A 16494-nucleotide genomic window follows, 5' to 3' on the forward strand; every position below is an offset into this window, starting at 1 on the left:
GTCTTCTCCACAAGACTGGTCAGACACTGTGTCCTCATCCAACAATGTTATTATATATTAATATAATATATATTGCTAATAATATAATTCATATATTATGTCATATATTTTTCATTAAATATCATGTGCCCAAAATGGTAAAAGCGAGAGCGCAATTCCTACGAAGCGCGCAATGCCCCAAAAAAACGCGTAAGGATTGCGCCCTCGCTTTTGATGTTTTAGACAGCCAGTCACGCTTGTGGATCATGGTTCTGAGTGCCGATATACGATATACAGCCTAGTCAGTGTCCACAGAAGCGTGCCGTTTTCTCATATCATTCAATCCAACTTTGCTAATCCGAGTGTCCTGTGGCTTTGAAGAACTGAAACAGCCGGATAACCGTATCCAGGATTAGATGATGCGGGATATGTCCTCTGATCTGGGATATCTTAATCCATGTACGAAGAATACCCCGCTGCTCTCAGGAAGGGCCCTACAGGTCTCTTGAGGTGAAATACCCAGCTGTCTAAATAATTTAAAACACTACAGGAACTTGTTGCCGTAGAGACGCCTGCCTACACTTGATGTTGCCGAGCTGGTATGCGTGCCATTCAAACGCAGGCTCTCTCTGTTTACTGTCCTAGGAGTGAGTTGACAGCTAGTGACATTAACAGCCCATAGCAGTGGCTAACCTGTGTTTGCTCACCAAACACATGCTGAGCGACCCAAACACTCATCGTCCCAGCTATGAGGTCCTCAGCTTCCATTCTGGTTTAACAAACATGTTTAAGCAATGAAGCCGCTCTACTCCGATAGTTTGTTGTAAGTGGATCTTAAATACGAAGGTGTCTATCCTGGTTCGGTAGTCAGTGCTCTACAAAGAAGTCCACGTCAATTGCCTGGTCAGGTCCTACTGCTTGCCTGATGATCAGATTCTATGAAGGTTGATAATTTCCCATAGCATAAGATTATAAATCCTGCGTCTTTTTTGTTTTTTAATAATTGTAACACTTCCCATCGATTCCATGTCTATAAGAATCGATGAGCACATTTATAACACATTATAATGCATTATTAACATGGCTACGAGAGAGGTAAGGAATGCACGCTGATTACAGCATGTTGCCACCACACGACAAACCACTCAGGGATGAGAACCCAAGTACAGTCAATCAAATACATCAGCATCATGCTAGTTCAGATGGAATGGAACAGTGTGAGTTTTTTCCAGTGGGTGGGGGGGGGGAGTGCCAATTCAGTCACCAACCCTAAAATTTTTGTAGGACCTGCTTACAGGGCTGGATGTAGGTTAACGTCATACCCAGAACAAAGCAATTACAGGTTAAGGGCCCAACGGAGTAGAATCGCTCATGGTATTCACGGGACTTGAACTGGAGCCATTCCGGTTGTTGGCGCAGATCCCTAGCCTCAGAGCCAACACTCCGCCCTTAAATACAATTACGTACAGCACTGCCTTGCTGTGTACAGGGGTCTGTCAAACGTGCTTATAGTAAAATGGCCTGGTCATGTGACCAGCATGTTTGTACATGTGATGAAGCTCGTTGCCTTTTTGCTTGCATTATAAAGACATGTGGAAAACATGCCTATAAATATGTATGAAAAGGCACAACACATTATAGGCATGTTTATTATGCATTATGAATGAAGTTCTCATCTGTAATGCACTACAGATACCTTCATAATGCAGTACTAGCTTCCATAATTCTTGTACTGACCACTATAAGTCATTATGAAGGTACAGAATCTAAAATACAGTATGGATGATAGTTTTATTATTATCAATATATAGTCTATTATTATCTTAATACATTAATATATTTAGTTACCTCCAGTTAGCTAACGAAAGCTGTCTTCTTGGGATTCGAGCCCATACCATCCTGGTGAGCTGCCTGGCTCCTTAACTGCACTGTCCCCTGGCAGCAAGAGGCACGGTGCACTGGGAGGGAGTGGGCACTGTGCCAGGGAGGATTAGTCTGGATTTTAATCACGACTTCAGGATTCCTTTAGGCTCTTTTGTCACCGTCGTCCCTCTCTTCCTCGTTGGCCATCTTTCAGGGCTCCTTTCATTGGAAAGCGGGGCAGGGAGATACTGTAACATTCTCAGAAAGTGAAACCTTTCGCCTCGCCACGCCTCCCTGCCCCAGTATCGGCCCGGCGTGCCGCGTGACAGATGCGCATCGCCTGGAAACTTGTTTTTTTACCTTCCTGGTGGATTGCGAGAGAGTAGCTGTCTGATAAATGGAGGTGTGGCATCAGACAACAAAATCTCGTGTTCCTCAAGAGTGACAGTGCACGTTTCACAAGCCTGCGGTAACCAGAAGCGTAATACTTGTAATCCCCACACCACATCCTTAGCTAGTACAGTTACGGCCTGTTTTAGCGACAGAACGGACACGATGATGTCACACTTTGTGAGCTGAACACTGAGGTATATTGACTCACGTTTTAGAGCATCTCACGCAGACTCGTATGTTCCCGCCTGCAAAGTACTATGCTGGGAAGCGTGCTGTTTTTGCCAAGTTCACCGATTTCTAAAGAGCATCCTGTTCTTTCAAACTCTACTGAGACAAAGTTCAGCTAAGGCTCTGAAAGAGATAAAGGAGGTTCTGCTGAGAGGAGGGGGGGACAGAGAGAGAGGCACAGTTATTCCAGCTGCACACACAGATTGGCACTCAGTTAACACTCTTAAAGAGAACCTTTAGTCGCATGATATTTGCAGTCGCATGACTGCAACAGTCACATGACACGGCCTTTTTCCCGACCCACTGCATCCACTGCAGGATCATAGCACGGCTGCTGTGAAACCAGCTACTTATGCATGTCATACTGTCTTATAACCTCACTCACCCCGTTTGAAGCCATGCTGCTGTAAATCGCATTAAAATGAGTCATCGGCTGCATCTCCAGCCACGTGGGCCCTTGCCCGTGATCAAAACTGCAGCGCCTGTTCTACGGCAGAGATGGACCGCAACGCATCTCGCCAGCCCCCTCTGTCCACAACTGTCCATATCCATGACAGCTCCTGTCAAACTTTAGCTGCAGTAGCACTGTTGCCTCACACTTCCAGGGTTGCGGGTTTGAATCTCGCCTCCGCCATTTGTGGGGTTTGCAGCCCTTGTCAGGCTGGTTCAGGGTTTCCTCTCACAGTCCAAAGATGCACAAAATGCTTAACTGCTACCTGGCACCTAACTAGTCCTGTCCAGGCTGTACCCCAGACTCCCCCACAGCCCTGACTATGGATATATGGGTGGTTGTCAGCATCCTGCTTCAGCAGCAAAACATGAAATATGGGGCTCGAAGGGTTTGGTGTGGGACTCAGAACCATTCTGGTCATTTCACAACATAGACTTTGAGAGGCATGTTTGCAGACATCTTACGGGGTTCTAGGTCTTCAGCTGGCACCTTCGCTAGGTCTTAGTTCAGCTGTTGGAGGACGGGCATGAGGAGCGGCGGCCCGTCTACCCACAATGCACAGGGGCGCTTAAACCGACTCCCCTGCTGGGATAGATAGAAGAGGAGGAACAGGAGACTCGCAATCCACCTCGCGCACGCACACACACACACACACACACACACACAAGCGGGGCTGAGTTGAATATGGAGAGCGGAGCTGACACACGGTGTCTCCCCCCCACACACAGACACCGCGAATCGACAGGACCTGCGATTAGGGCTGAACACAGACAGAAGCAGGCAGACGAACAGGCACCATACTCACTCGCACGTTTGCACGGTCGCTAGCTGGCTCAGGGATGGACAAGGGGGTACAGACGAGCGACCACGCGGGAACATCAGCTCCCAGAGCAGGACATGGAGAACCCTCCAAGGCAGAGGGGCTCTGATCCAGAAACGGGGCAGGCACCAGGAGGTCCAGTCTATCAGGAACCACAGGTAGGAACCATCGGGGTACAGTGCGGAGCTGGGACAGGGTGCGGGGGTAAACCCAGTCGCCACACCAGACCACCCGGTTCCCCCCATCTGCTGGGTGACCGTGAGTGTGGAAGGGTCTGCAGTGCGGCGAACTACGGATCTTTCAGACTGAATTCCAGGCATGTTGCCCACACACTCCAGAGCACAGCAGCGTGGATCTACTTGTCTACGGAGTCCGGCCGTATTCCGCCCACCCAGGCTCTGTGTGTGTGTGTGGGACTCATGTTTAAAGGGACAGCGCAGTAATTGTGAGGTGAGAGCGACCCTCAGAGACAGACGCGCTCCTTCCAGGGCTCAGGTCCAGCTCAGGAACTGCACGCCTGAGAGGAAACCTGGAGGGAGACTGAGACCATCAGCAAACAGCTGTGGGTCTGTCAGGGAACATGGTCAGGTGACCTTTATGATCTTTGCACCAGCAGACAGATTTATGCAAAGTTACCAGCCTTGCTAAAACCCCGAGCTGCCCCCCCCCTTTGGTTTGTCCTGGGGGGGGGTCTCTGTGAGTGGCCCGTAGGTGGACATGGTGCCCAAGACCCTTTAAACAATGAATATTCATTCCTAACTTCAGTTTGCAGACAAAAGAACTTGATCAAGGCAGCTCTGAGTAGCTATGTGGTTCTAGGGTATAACAACGGAGGCACTAATGCGTTTCGAGCTGGTAAGCGCTTTTTTTTCTGTCATGCTAATTTCACGCTAATTGCCCCAGCGTTCACCACCAAGCTCCTATTGCCCGACGGTCACGCCTGACTGCCCCCCTTTAGAGTATGAATGGAAAAACAAACATTAACTTTAGCCCAGAGTCAGGTTGGGTTTCACTGTGAATAGTGTTAAAGTCCTAATGAGCTGGACAGATAGACAGAACACCAAGAAGGCGCACTGCTAACATGCTAACATCCCTGTGGACTGGTTCCGGTAATTCACTTTGGCTTCAGGAAGAAATGGAGGTGTGGCGTCAGACGACAAAGCCAGAAGTGTGCACTGTCTGGCAGGGAGCCTGAAGGGAACCGAAACGTGGACCTGTGGGTCCCTGGGGACTGGGTTGAGAAATGCTGATATAAGACATCAAAGACCACAGTGGCCTGGTTTATCATGACTGTCAATCACCAGTTGCCATAGTTACCGGCAGTGATTGGCGGCACACATGGGTCCCACCCACTCTGGGCTATTTGAGGCCTAATTTCTCCGCCATGGCCGTGCCAGACTGAAGGTCCTTATTGCGCGTGGGAGAAGACATGCGATCCCGAAGGTGCAACAGATGCGGCGTCCATGCGGCACTGTTCCAGGGCCGGGAGACGTTACGTTCGCCAGAAAGCGTTCGAAAAACAGTGAGCTCGCCAGTGGGGCCGCTCACTTGCACGTGGGGGGCATTTCCTGGTACACTTGCTCTCATCCCAAAGCATCAGGTGGGATCTCAAAGCCAACGTGAAACGGCGCCTCCCAGGGGGTAGATGCAGGGGATGACTTAAAAGGCACGCAGGCCTGTTTTTAGAGAAATTTTTCAAAGAAGAATTTAAGTCGATAGCAGACACTTTGTGGAGTTAAACCAGGGCTAGACATGGCCGGGAGGGGGGGGTGGGGTAACAAGAAAATCTGCGGGAGAGAGTCTGCTGATGATGCAATTTGCTGAGCTGGGCCCCCCCTAGCGTCTGGACCTCTGAAAGTCTTACCCTTCCTTGCTCTATATTGGGTGGCCCTGAGTTAACCCTCTGGGGTCGAGTGCGTCGTCGTTGCCGCAGCTCACTTTTCGCGTCTATTTCAGTTTATTTCTCGCTCAAATCTTCATGTAGAATCGTGAAAAGACCACTGACTAAATCCGTAACCTGTCTTCTTTTCGAAACGCCAATTGTGGGAAGCATTAAAGTTTTTAAAATTAGGTTAAATCGGCAAAAAAGTAAACCATGTCACCTTTTATTTGTTTTACCTGCATGGGGGGGGGGCGTATAGTGCCGCCCCCACCTGAAGATCGCTATTCGCATTCTAAATAGCCGCATTAGCGTGTATTCAAATGGAATTCGCTGTGAAACGCGATCCAGATGCATCCCCATCAGCGCAATAAAAAGGGCGGGGGGGGGGGGGGGGTGTGGCCAGGTGTGAATGGCTCATGCAGACACATGAAAGTTGCTACATATTCAATTAAAGGAGCCAGAAATAGTGACATGAGTTCGGTTTTTCTTACTTATTTATCCAACTGAATGTTGCAACTACACCATTTAGCCGTCTTCATGTAGCCAAGACTTTGGTGATCAGATATGTGGGATCAAAACCAGTTTCCCATAATTGCTTACTATGTACTCTTATAATTTTTCTGCAAGTATTCCAACCTGCATTTTTCAATGTCTATACTTTGATGTCAAATTACAGACTTCACATAAATCTGACATATTTACAAAGTACACTAAGATTAAGAAGAGTTTAATGCCAAAACAAATATATAAGAAATAACGTATTTGCCATGAATTAAGTTTATGATATTGAATGAAATGTGTGACCATGCCCCAGTCAGCGAAAGTGTGTTCCTTACCCCTAGACCCCAAAGGGTTAAACATCAGACGTCCTCAGACCTTTTGCCCCTCATCCCCCCCCCCCCCCCCCCCCCCCCCCCGTTCCAGGTGACCAAATCGCACTGAGGATGGCTGGAGACTCGCGGGCGTATACGGACCACGACATGGAGATAGGAGTGCTGTCCACCAAGGTGAGGATCATCTCAGCTTCGCTCTCCACACACCAGGCCCTGCTAACTGACCCACCCTTCATCACCCTTCAGTCCCTTTTACCCGACCGTCACACCTCACTGCACAGTACAATATGACTGGGAAAAAAAAAATATTAGCATTAGCCCAGAATTAGATTGGGTGACATTGTGAGCGTCAGTCTCGCCGACAGTCTGTTTCCAGTGATTTGCCGATGGCTGCATCTCACATGGAGATATTCCCAGCAGTTCCATCTGGCCCGCAGGTGAAGAAGCTCCCAAAGCCTGTGAGAGAGATCCCGATCTGCACGGATCGCATGTGCCTGGTCTCCGAGAGCACCAAGCCCAGGCAGCGCTACGTCCAGAAGGATGGCAAGTGCAATGTGCACCATGGCAACGTGCAGGAGACCTACCGCTACCTCAGTGACCTCTTCACCACACTGGTGGACCTCAAGTGGCACTTCAGCCTGCTGGTCTTCACCCTGGTCTACTGCGTGACCTGGCTCTTCTTTGGGTTGCTTTGGTGGCTAATCGCTTATGCGCGTGGTGACCTAGGCCATGTTGGCGAGGAGAGCTGGACGCCTTGCGTGGAAAATCTCAACAGCTTCGTGTCGGCCTTCCTCTTCTCCATCGAGACGGAGACCACCATCGGATATGGTTACCGTGTCATCACCGACAAATGCCCAGAAGGAATCATCCTCCTGCTTCTCCAGGCCATCCTGGGATCCATCGTTAATGCCCTGATGGTGGGCTGCATGTTTGTCAAAATCTCTCAGCCCAAAAAGCGGGCGGAGACATTGGGTGTTCTCTCACAAGGCTGTGGTGTCGGTGCGGGATGGGCGGCTCTGCCTCATGTTCCGCGTGGGTGACCTGCGCAACTCACACATCGTGGAGGCCTCCATCCGTGCCAAGCTCATCCGCTCGCAGCAGACCAAGGAGGGTGAGTTCATCCCACTCAACCAGACCGACATCAACGTGGGTTTCGACACGGGAGATGACCGCCTCTTCCTCGTCTCACCACTCACCATTGCCCACGAGATCAACGAGCGCAGCCCCTTCTGGGAGTGGACTCAGGCACGGATGGAGAAGGAAGAGTTTGAGATGGTGGTCATCCTGGAGGGTATGGTAGAGGCTACAGGTAGGTCTTTGGTCACAGCCAGAGGTGGAGATTTCAGGTCCAGAAAGTAAAAATCCAGACCAAGATTTTGTTTCAACCAACCAATAGAACACTCTTTTTGACTGAGTGTTTATGCTCAACTGATTGGCTGAAACAACATCCTGGTCTAGATTTTTACTTTCTGCACCTGAAATGTCCACCTCTAGTCACAGCGTCCCGATATGACCTCTTTGTCCCCTAATGTTCGAGCCCCAATTCCAATCTCAGCTGTCGGTGATGCTACTCTGCCAACCAGGACCCAAAAGATGGCTGATCCGTCTGCTTTTGCTAAAGCCGGACCATGGGTCCATTTTTCAGGACTGTCCTTTACACAGTGTTACAATGCCGTGTTTATAGGAAAAAGGTCACGTTACTTGCCAATTCACCACCACAGATCCTATCTCATTTATACCTTGATGTCAATGATGTTTAAGGTTCTCGCTCAGCTTTAAAAAAAAAAGTGCACCGACACTAACGGGGGTACCTGTCGAGTGAGGAAGAGGTGGAGTATGAGGGGGAGGCGGAGGAGGATGGAGCGAGTAACGCTTCGGTCTGCACTGCCGATGCCGCCTTTGCCGGTCCAGGTCACCACTCGTACTGCGCTGGTTAGCTGCAAGGATGCCGCGTTAAGATCGCTGTTGAGTTTTGACAGGAGTACTCCACAAAAATAGATCTGATAGAGCGTAACTCCCAGAGCAATCCGCCTTTTTCACTGTTATCAAACCGAAAGACCTTTCTAATGGGGCCAGCACCTATATTTGCAGCCATTCCTTTACCCGGCAATCTTGTGTGCTGGCATTTTGTCAAGTAAAGTTCTCTGGATGTAATTTATTATGCTATAATTAACATCATGCGGTGCTGTAAATACAGAAGGGCCAGTGCTGATCACCCTGGTTCAAAGATATAACTTTGTGTGCCTCTGAAATATAGATCAGGAAGCCAGTATAATTATTCTTCACAGGGAGCTGAAGTGTTGCATGAAGCTAATTGCTTTTTTACAGTGCTGCTTTTGTTGGTCCGTAGCCAGTGAACTATAATGAGACCCAATGTGCAGCTATGGTTATTTTTTTAACTGGCTACACTGGAGGCTTCATGCTAAGCTAATCAGCTAGTCCAGGCCACACTCGAGCCTTCATGCTAAGCTAATCAGCTTGTCCAGGCCATTTTCTTGTGCCGTTTTTCTGTCTGCCATAAAGTTACCCAAGTGGGGAAAACCCTGCAGGCATCACCCGCCGTCGGTTTTAAACAAAAGCTTAAAACCGGAACTCATGTGACTTTTGGGGACTGGAGATAAAAGGAAGCAACCATCACCTTGGCTTAAATGCCACAGAGCATATCACGCGTAAGCCGGATGGAGGTTATTTGGTTATCACGGAAACTGATGTTCCCTGGTAAATGCGCCTAAAAATGTGACAGAAGTAGTTTGGCAGGCGAGACCTGTCTGAAAAGAATAACGAAATGTCGTTAATTATTCATCGTTTAAAATATGTGGAAGGTTTCTGCTTTCCCTCTATCTTTCTGAGAAGGGCATGACCCATATCCCATCAATTTCCTGATCGTTTGCCCCAGCCAATCACTCAAACACCTCACTGGTATCCACAGCGATGGACCTGCCAATGGCATAGCGGCTCCAGGTCAGCTGACTCACCGTCCCTCAACACCGATGCAGTGCTTAAGTGGGCTGTTGGTGACGCAATGCGCAGCGGGGGTTAGGTTCAAAGGGCCACTGTGCTTCCTTCCTAAACGCCTGCCGTGTGAGTCAGCGCAGGCAATGGAAAGCTCTTAAAACCACTGTAGTACTGCACCTGATATTAGGCTGGACCCCCCTGATATATATGGAAGTGAGTTTGCTACAGTGTTACTGAACTAGATGTTAGGTCTTAGATTTGTGCTGTTTGGCCTGTACCCATTTAGAACATTTTACCTTAGGGGTCCAGTGGACCCGTAAGAGCCTATACACACCAGGACTAGCCATCAGATCTTGCCAGACAAGGGCCTTGGAAGTTTATGAAGTGTGAGGAGGAGTGAAGAGGAGGTGGGAGGAGGCATAGGAGGAGGCAGGGGGGTGTCTGTGTGTTTTTCAGGTCCCCGCAATATAAACCTCAACTTTTTAAAAATCTGTGACTGCAATCGAAAAACTAAAATAGCCAAAAATCTTGTATTTAGTTTGGTTGCTTATGGTGAAGGTTAGGGCTGGGTAGGGGTTAAGGTGGTCATGAATGGATGGTCCCCACAAAGATATAAATACAAATGTGCATGTTTATGTGTGTCCCCTGCCTGTCAGTATGTGTGCTTACTGTATCTGCATTTGCTAGCTACGCCTGTCTTGTCCTGTCTTTCCTGAGCTTAACCCCACTCTGTTGGTAGAGAATCTGATATACAGGGAACCTTCCAGAAGGGCATTGATAGCCTGGGATGTGCAGACCTGCCCCTCTGCCGCTGAGCTCGAGGGTCACGCCTGTGATCTCTGAGCATCACAGAGGTATAGGTATCAAGCGTCTGCCCTCCTGCTCTCCTCCTCTCCGCAGGAATGACCTGCCAGGCCCGCAGCTCCTACCTGGACACGGAGGTGCTGTGGGGTTACAGGTTTACCCCAGTCCTCTCCCTGGAGCAGGGCTTCTATGAGGTAGACTATACCAGCTTCCATGAGATCTACGCCACGGACACGCCCTCCTGCAGCGCCAAAGAGCTGGCCAGTGGTCCAAGAGGACCCCAGACCTCCCCCCTGCTGCCCCACCCAGGCCTGACCCCTAGACTCCATCTCCGGGACTTGCCCATGACCCTCGAACCCCAGCTTCTGGAGTGCGATGAGGAAGTGGAGGTGGAGGAGTCCAACAGCCCCGCAGGAGGGGTAGGGTAGGTGCTAGATCAGTGGACACAGTGGCTTGCAGGAGGAGCTTTAGCTCGACCACGTGGGCATCTAGCGAATGTGACCCTACGTCATGCGGTACACCTGCCAACGAAGCCCACCTGGAAGGGCCCTAATCCAAAAGATCCGCGTCAAACGGCATGCGTTGCTAACAACAGACTGCACCGAGAATGGAAGGAGCAGCAGAGGCAGCTGGGATCCTTCCAGGGATGGGGCTGCCTCTCTTGGACCATAGGATATAAGACGTTGAGCACCGTCAGGGTGTTAAATCCCCCTCTTCAGCCTCATTTAGGGAACCTGATGCTTTTTGTAAAGATCATGCGGCATACAGCTCCACTCAGAACCCTGTTTGAGTTTTGTGCGAACACATATTTCAGGTGCAATTACTTTACAGCCTGCCGAAATATTAAAAGGCCAGAAGAAATACCCCGAAATCAAACCTTAAGCATGATTCTATGATCTGTTTGAAACACAAATTATCTATAAATCACCACTGACATTAACATGCATTGACCGGTATTATATGGCCAGTATTCTTCAATATGACTTTCTACGTATAACACAGCACGCTGGAAGAAAACTCAGTATTGCTAAATATACAAGTCCTGTAAATTCTTTTGGTTTTTTTTTTTCCCCCTGTGGATCTTATAAATAGATCTGATCGATAAAGTACGATTTCGGTTAAGCCAGGGTCGATTATAGCTCCGAGTGCTGTCTTCAGTGCAGACGACGTACCGTTTTTAAGGAGTCAAAGAAGTATACGAACGCCAGCAAACAGAAACCGTGCTGCAAAAAAGGGGAAAAACGCACAGCACTGTCCAGGTGAGAAAGAGACGGGGAAAATGATTCGCGCGCAGCTTCAAGGAAGCGGAAGCGCAGAGCCTTTCCCGCCGGCGCACCGCCGATAACGCGTCTCGTTTAGTATTCGACGGCCCAGTGCTTATTGCAGCCATGATTCAGAAGAGCCGTTTAACGTTAAACCCGAAGCTGCGTGTCCAGCAATGAGTAGCGCGATTTCCCTGAAGCTACGGAATCCTGACCACCCCAACCGCACTGATTTCTAAGTCGCTAAGTTTTGTGGGAAGATAAATTAATAGCTACATACCAGGTGCATTGGAAACCTAGTTTACTCAGAGGTTAGCCCTGAAGTGACAATTCGTGCACAAACCAGTGTTTCTCAAGCCGGACCTTGGGCATCCCAAGTCCATGTTATTTCTCTTACTGGGAGATGGGAGGGAGCAAAAACATGTACCATCTGGGGGTCCCCTAGGAACGGATAGAGAAACACTGGTATTAATGTAAATGAATAGGGTAAAATGAACACATAGAACTGGCAAATATATAATAAATTTACATATAATATATATCAAATTTACATATAATATATATCAAATTTACATATAATATATATTACATTTACATATATTAAATGTACATATATTAAATTTACATACAACATATATATTAAATTACATAAAATATGCACTAGACTACACCTGCTTGTACTAAATGCAACACTCACTGTAGAGTCACACAGCTCTAAAGAGACTCAAAATGGTTTTGATCAGCCTGTGGGAATGAGTTTCTGGCTAAATCACAGAACACATTTTTCATTTTTCTATATTTAAACTTTACATTTATGTATGAATGCTGACATTTTAAATCCAGTGGTGAACAGAATTTGGCTTCAATACTGATGCATCCTTTTTACCATAAATTTGAATAATGTATCTGAAAAATATCAGGTTATTTACGTTGTACATAGAATTTCATTTTAGAATTTCGTGTGTGGGTTATTATTATTATTATTATTATTATTACTCTTTTACCATAAACTGACTTTTTTTACTGAATAGATTTCAGTCCAACAGCAAAATAAACAAACTTCTGGTTCTTTTGATTGTCTTGTTAACTTTGCTTAGAAGGGAGTTCATTTCTTGAGTCTTGAGTCTTGATCTACCTGACGCGTCTCCAGAGGTAGATGGACACAAACTCAATCATTAGGTTCAAGTGCATCAAGCCCAGCTTATGAAATGAAACAGGTCTTATTAAAGACTGGGGAGTGAGCAGCACGAACCGCGGAGAACGGCGGACAGCGGCGGGGGGCGGAGTCCAAGCACGTGGCAGGAACTTGACGCTCCCAGCCAGTGTGCTGGAGATGTTCCAATGCTGGACCCGAATTACTACAGGAAAACCTCGATCAGCAGATGAGGGTTACATCTGAGTGAAATGGAATGGCAGATGAAAAAAATTTAAAAGAAATAAAGTCTTGGGTAACCACTGCCCAGTGACCTAACAAACACTTGCACACTCACCTACTCACTCACTCACTCACTCACACACACAGCTGTCAGGCGCTCACGGAAAGTTCTGGTCACCACTGAAAAGAGGCCCATTCACCGTCCCTGAAGATTTACAGCAGAGTTCGGGTTATTGAGACGGAGGCCATGCCGCTTCCCTTTCCGGGTTCGGATTCCCATCCTCGCCTGAAAGCTCACGTCACGCTCAGTGTTTATATAACCGCCTCTGTGGCCTGAGGTTGGAGTTTCAGTTGACAGGAGAGGGACCGCCGTCAGGCTCTCGAGCTTGGGGAGATGTCGGTGCACGCCCATGTAGGGCGCTTGTTTTAACCAATTGGGGCGAGCAAAGGACAGGTGGGACATGTCGCCGCAGATGGTGACGCGCGACTTGTGTCACCTAACCCGCTCGACAAGGGCACGCGACGAGAGATGCGCTAGGGCATAAACATCTCTTTCACCCCCCGCGCACCCCTTCCCGACACACCCCAGGCATACAGGCTGCCCACTGCCCTTGTAAATCAGCCCACCATAAAACGTCTATGCAGAATCACTACATTAAATTGATCATATTGGATTTTTCTATAGTCCTTCCGGCACATTCTGAGACCCCCCCCCCCCCCCATTGTGAACCACCACAAATCATCAGAGAGTACGATGTCTGGAATCAGACTCCCCTGTCTGTCTCGTTGACCAGGGGGGTTTGGACGGGTTGATATTACAAGCGAACCTCAGACATCAGCACACACTGTACTTGCCCTACAAGCTTCACAGGATTCCGCCCCCCCCCCCCCCCCCGGTTCTCGGGTGCATGCAAGCAGGCAAAATAATGAGCTCAAACACAAGAAATATCTCAAAGCCTTCTGACCCCGCTGCTCATATTAAACATTATTAAAAGACAGTTTGCGGTTACTGATTAAAAGTTTAAAGGAAAAAAAAAAGCAATACATTTTTAGGATGGACGCTAATTTTATTTGTTTAGATTGTTGTGTTTCATCATGTTCTATATGTTAAGCCGTGGGGGTACGATTCATTCTTAGGAATCTGTTGAGTGTTTGTCTTTTAAGGTCTACAAATCTGTGAAGAGCTACACACAGAAGGGCGGCTGGTTTTTCTCTTAAAGTCTGAGAAAAGCTAACAGAACGTGCCCTCCTCCAGCCTGCTGGAAATGGATCGCCACAAGCTCAGTTCATTCAGAATCCCCCTGGTTCTTTTTCTTTTCGTGTTCTTACTTTTCTATACCGAAGGTCACCCAAGAGCAAGTACTTCAAGGGGACCTTTTTAATGAGTCAATTAAATTCAATCAGTCGGCAACGCAGTCAGAATGACTGATCGCTAAAGCTGATGTCCTCTTACAAATATAGTAATGGCTGCATAATTTCAGAAAATGTACGATGTCTTTTAAGTAAAACCTGGAACTGGATGTTATTGGCGTTTTTGTGCGCGGATCTCTTTGTCTGGGTACTCTGACTTAAAGCTGGTCTGCCCTTGAAATACAAAGCGCGTCAGGAACGCACTCCCTCCTACGAAGCAAAAGGCACCATTTAAAACGGGCATTTTCTTCCGTTCTGTGATTAAACAGCGCTTACCGCCGGGCTGAGACGCGCTCCAGCGGTCCTTGAGCCGCAACCCCCGAGATCTAGCCCGGTTCCGCTCCAGGGCAGAGGGGTGTCTGCTCTGTACCAATGGCCAGGTAACTCCTGAGACACGTAACGCTGCAAGTTCGTTTGCTCATTATGAGTATTTTTTCCCATCGCGTTGTGAACCGTTTCGTACTTCAACAACGGACTCATTGCGTCCCCAAACCCCGCCGTGTCAGTAATTGTGTTATGTGTTATTTTGTATTGCGACATTAGATAGCGCATTAGGGATCAAACGTGTTTCGGGTAGCTGCACATCTTAACTAAACTTTCTTTTTTTTTACGAAAACTGAACTCTGCAATTTGTCTTGTATGGTACGTATTCAAACTATTTATATTAATACAAAAAAATGTGCCAATGACATGCACAGTAGGACATACTATAGACACCCGGCTTGCATTTTGACGACCGTCTGCCTTTGATCTGACACAAAATGCGTGAGTCATTTACACGCTAATGTCACACCAGAGATCCTCATCCTGGCCTGTTACATAATCGTTCCCCGAGTCTCTCGATGAAAATCTTTATGTTGCGTAACCAGCCTATTGCATAAAGATGAAGTTTCTAGACGAATTTCTTTCAAACGTTTTCCTTAGGCAAAATACTCTTCTTGGGGTATAAAATAATAATGTTGAGCTTATATTTTCAGCACTTTACCAGTGTGATAAAATCGACACACCAGCGTTAGAACATAAAATGAATATCTTACAAAAAATAATATATAATGAAATTTATGGGGACCAAAGAGGTGTTTTCAATCGTTTGGAAAAGTAAAGGAATACATAGTGTTTTTGCCTGTATGTATACATTTTCTTTCTGTAGTTGTGACCACTCCTTCTTAGAATAACTAGGAAAAATGGAGAATCCTTTTGGGTTTGAGGTATCACACATTTGTCCATCATTTAGGGCAGCACAGTAAGTTGAAAAAAGGAGAGAGAAGCTGAAAAAAATCATATGCTTACACTGCTTCAAGGAGCAAACAGCTAAATAAAACCCCAGGTTTTCAGCTGCTGTACTGTGAGGCTGTGACAGGTCTGGGTTTGGGATCCAGCACCTGCAGCACCAATGAGCAAAATGCAGCATCCGCATGCAGCACCACTGAACAATGCAGCATCCGCATGAAACACCGCCGAGCAATGCAGCATCCGCATGCAGCACCGTTGAACAATGCAGCATCTGCATGCAGCACCGTCGAACAATGCAGCATCCGCATGAAACACCAGCGAACAATGCAGCATCCGCATGAAACACCGGCGAACAATGCAGCATCCGCATGAAACACGGCGAACAATGCAGCATCCGCATGCAGAACCGGCGAACAATGCAGCATCTGCATGAAACACCGGCGAACAATGCAGCATCCGCATGAAACACCGGCGAACAATGCAGCGTCCGCATGCAGCACCGTCGAACAATGCAGCACCGTTGAACAATGCAGCACCAGGCATCTAACAGTGCAGCATTCACATGCAAAATGGCAGTTTTTGCAGCTTCGCTGAGTTCTCACGTTTCCTTTACAATGTTCCTTACTTGTACGGCTAACAGGCTATAAATTACCATTGTAATTTTATTGTTTGTTATTCTCAGCAATTCAATGACAATTAAGTCTCCTTATCTTATCTTATCTGATCTTTTCCAGCTACTGTTGCACCCTATTGTGAGCCGTTTCCTTACGCATTATCAGCACTCCCTTTATCTGATTTTTAGATACATAGATGGATTGTGCCCCAAACTGCTAATGAGTTAGTCCTTTTCACTGAGGGCATCACCCGAGCAGATGAGTACATGTAGGGAATCCTGGCTATTAGTGACAGTGGCGACGGCTTCTCCCATCGTAAATGAACACGGAGGGAGATCAAACGTTTAAATAGACTTGGCAGCAAAGCAGAAAAAAGAGTAAGAGAGTAAGTC

General features: G+C 47.6%; 1 pseudogene; it reads left to right on the forward strand.

Annotated features, from left to right (window-relative positions):
• The first annotated feature begins 3759 nt into the window (after positions 1–3759).
• LOC125724896 (G protein-activated inward rectifier potassium channel 4-like) lies at positions 3760–11168 on the forward strand (annotated as a pseudogene).
• The last annotated feature ends 5326 nt before the right edge of the window (positions 11169–16494 follow it).

This window comes from Brienomyrus brachyistius, unplaced genomic scaffold (genome assembly GCF_023856365.1).
Source record: "Brienomyrus brachyistius isolate T26 unplaced genomic scaffold, BBRACH_0.4 scaffold58, whole genome shotgun sequence".
NCBI classification, from domain to species: Eukaryota; Metazoa; Chordata; class Actinopteri; order Osteoglossiformes; family Mormyridae; genus Brienomyrus; species Brienomyrus brachyistius.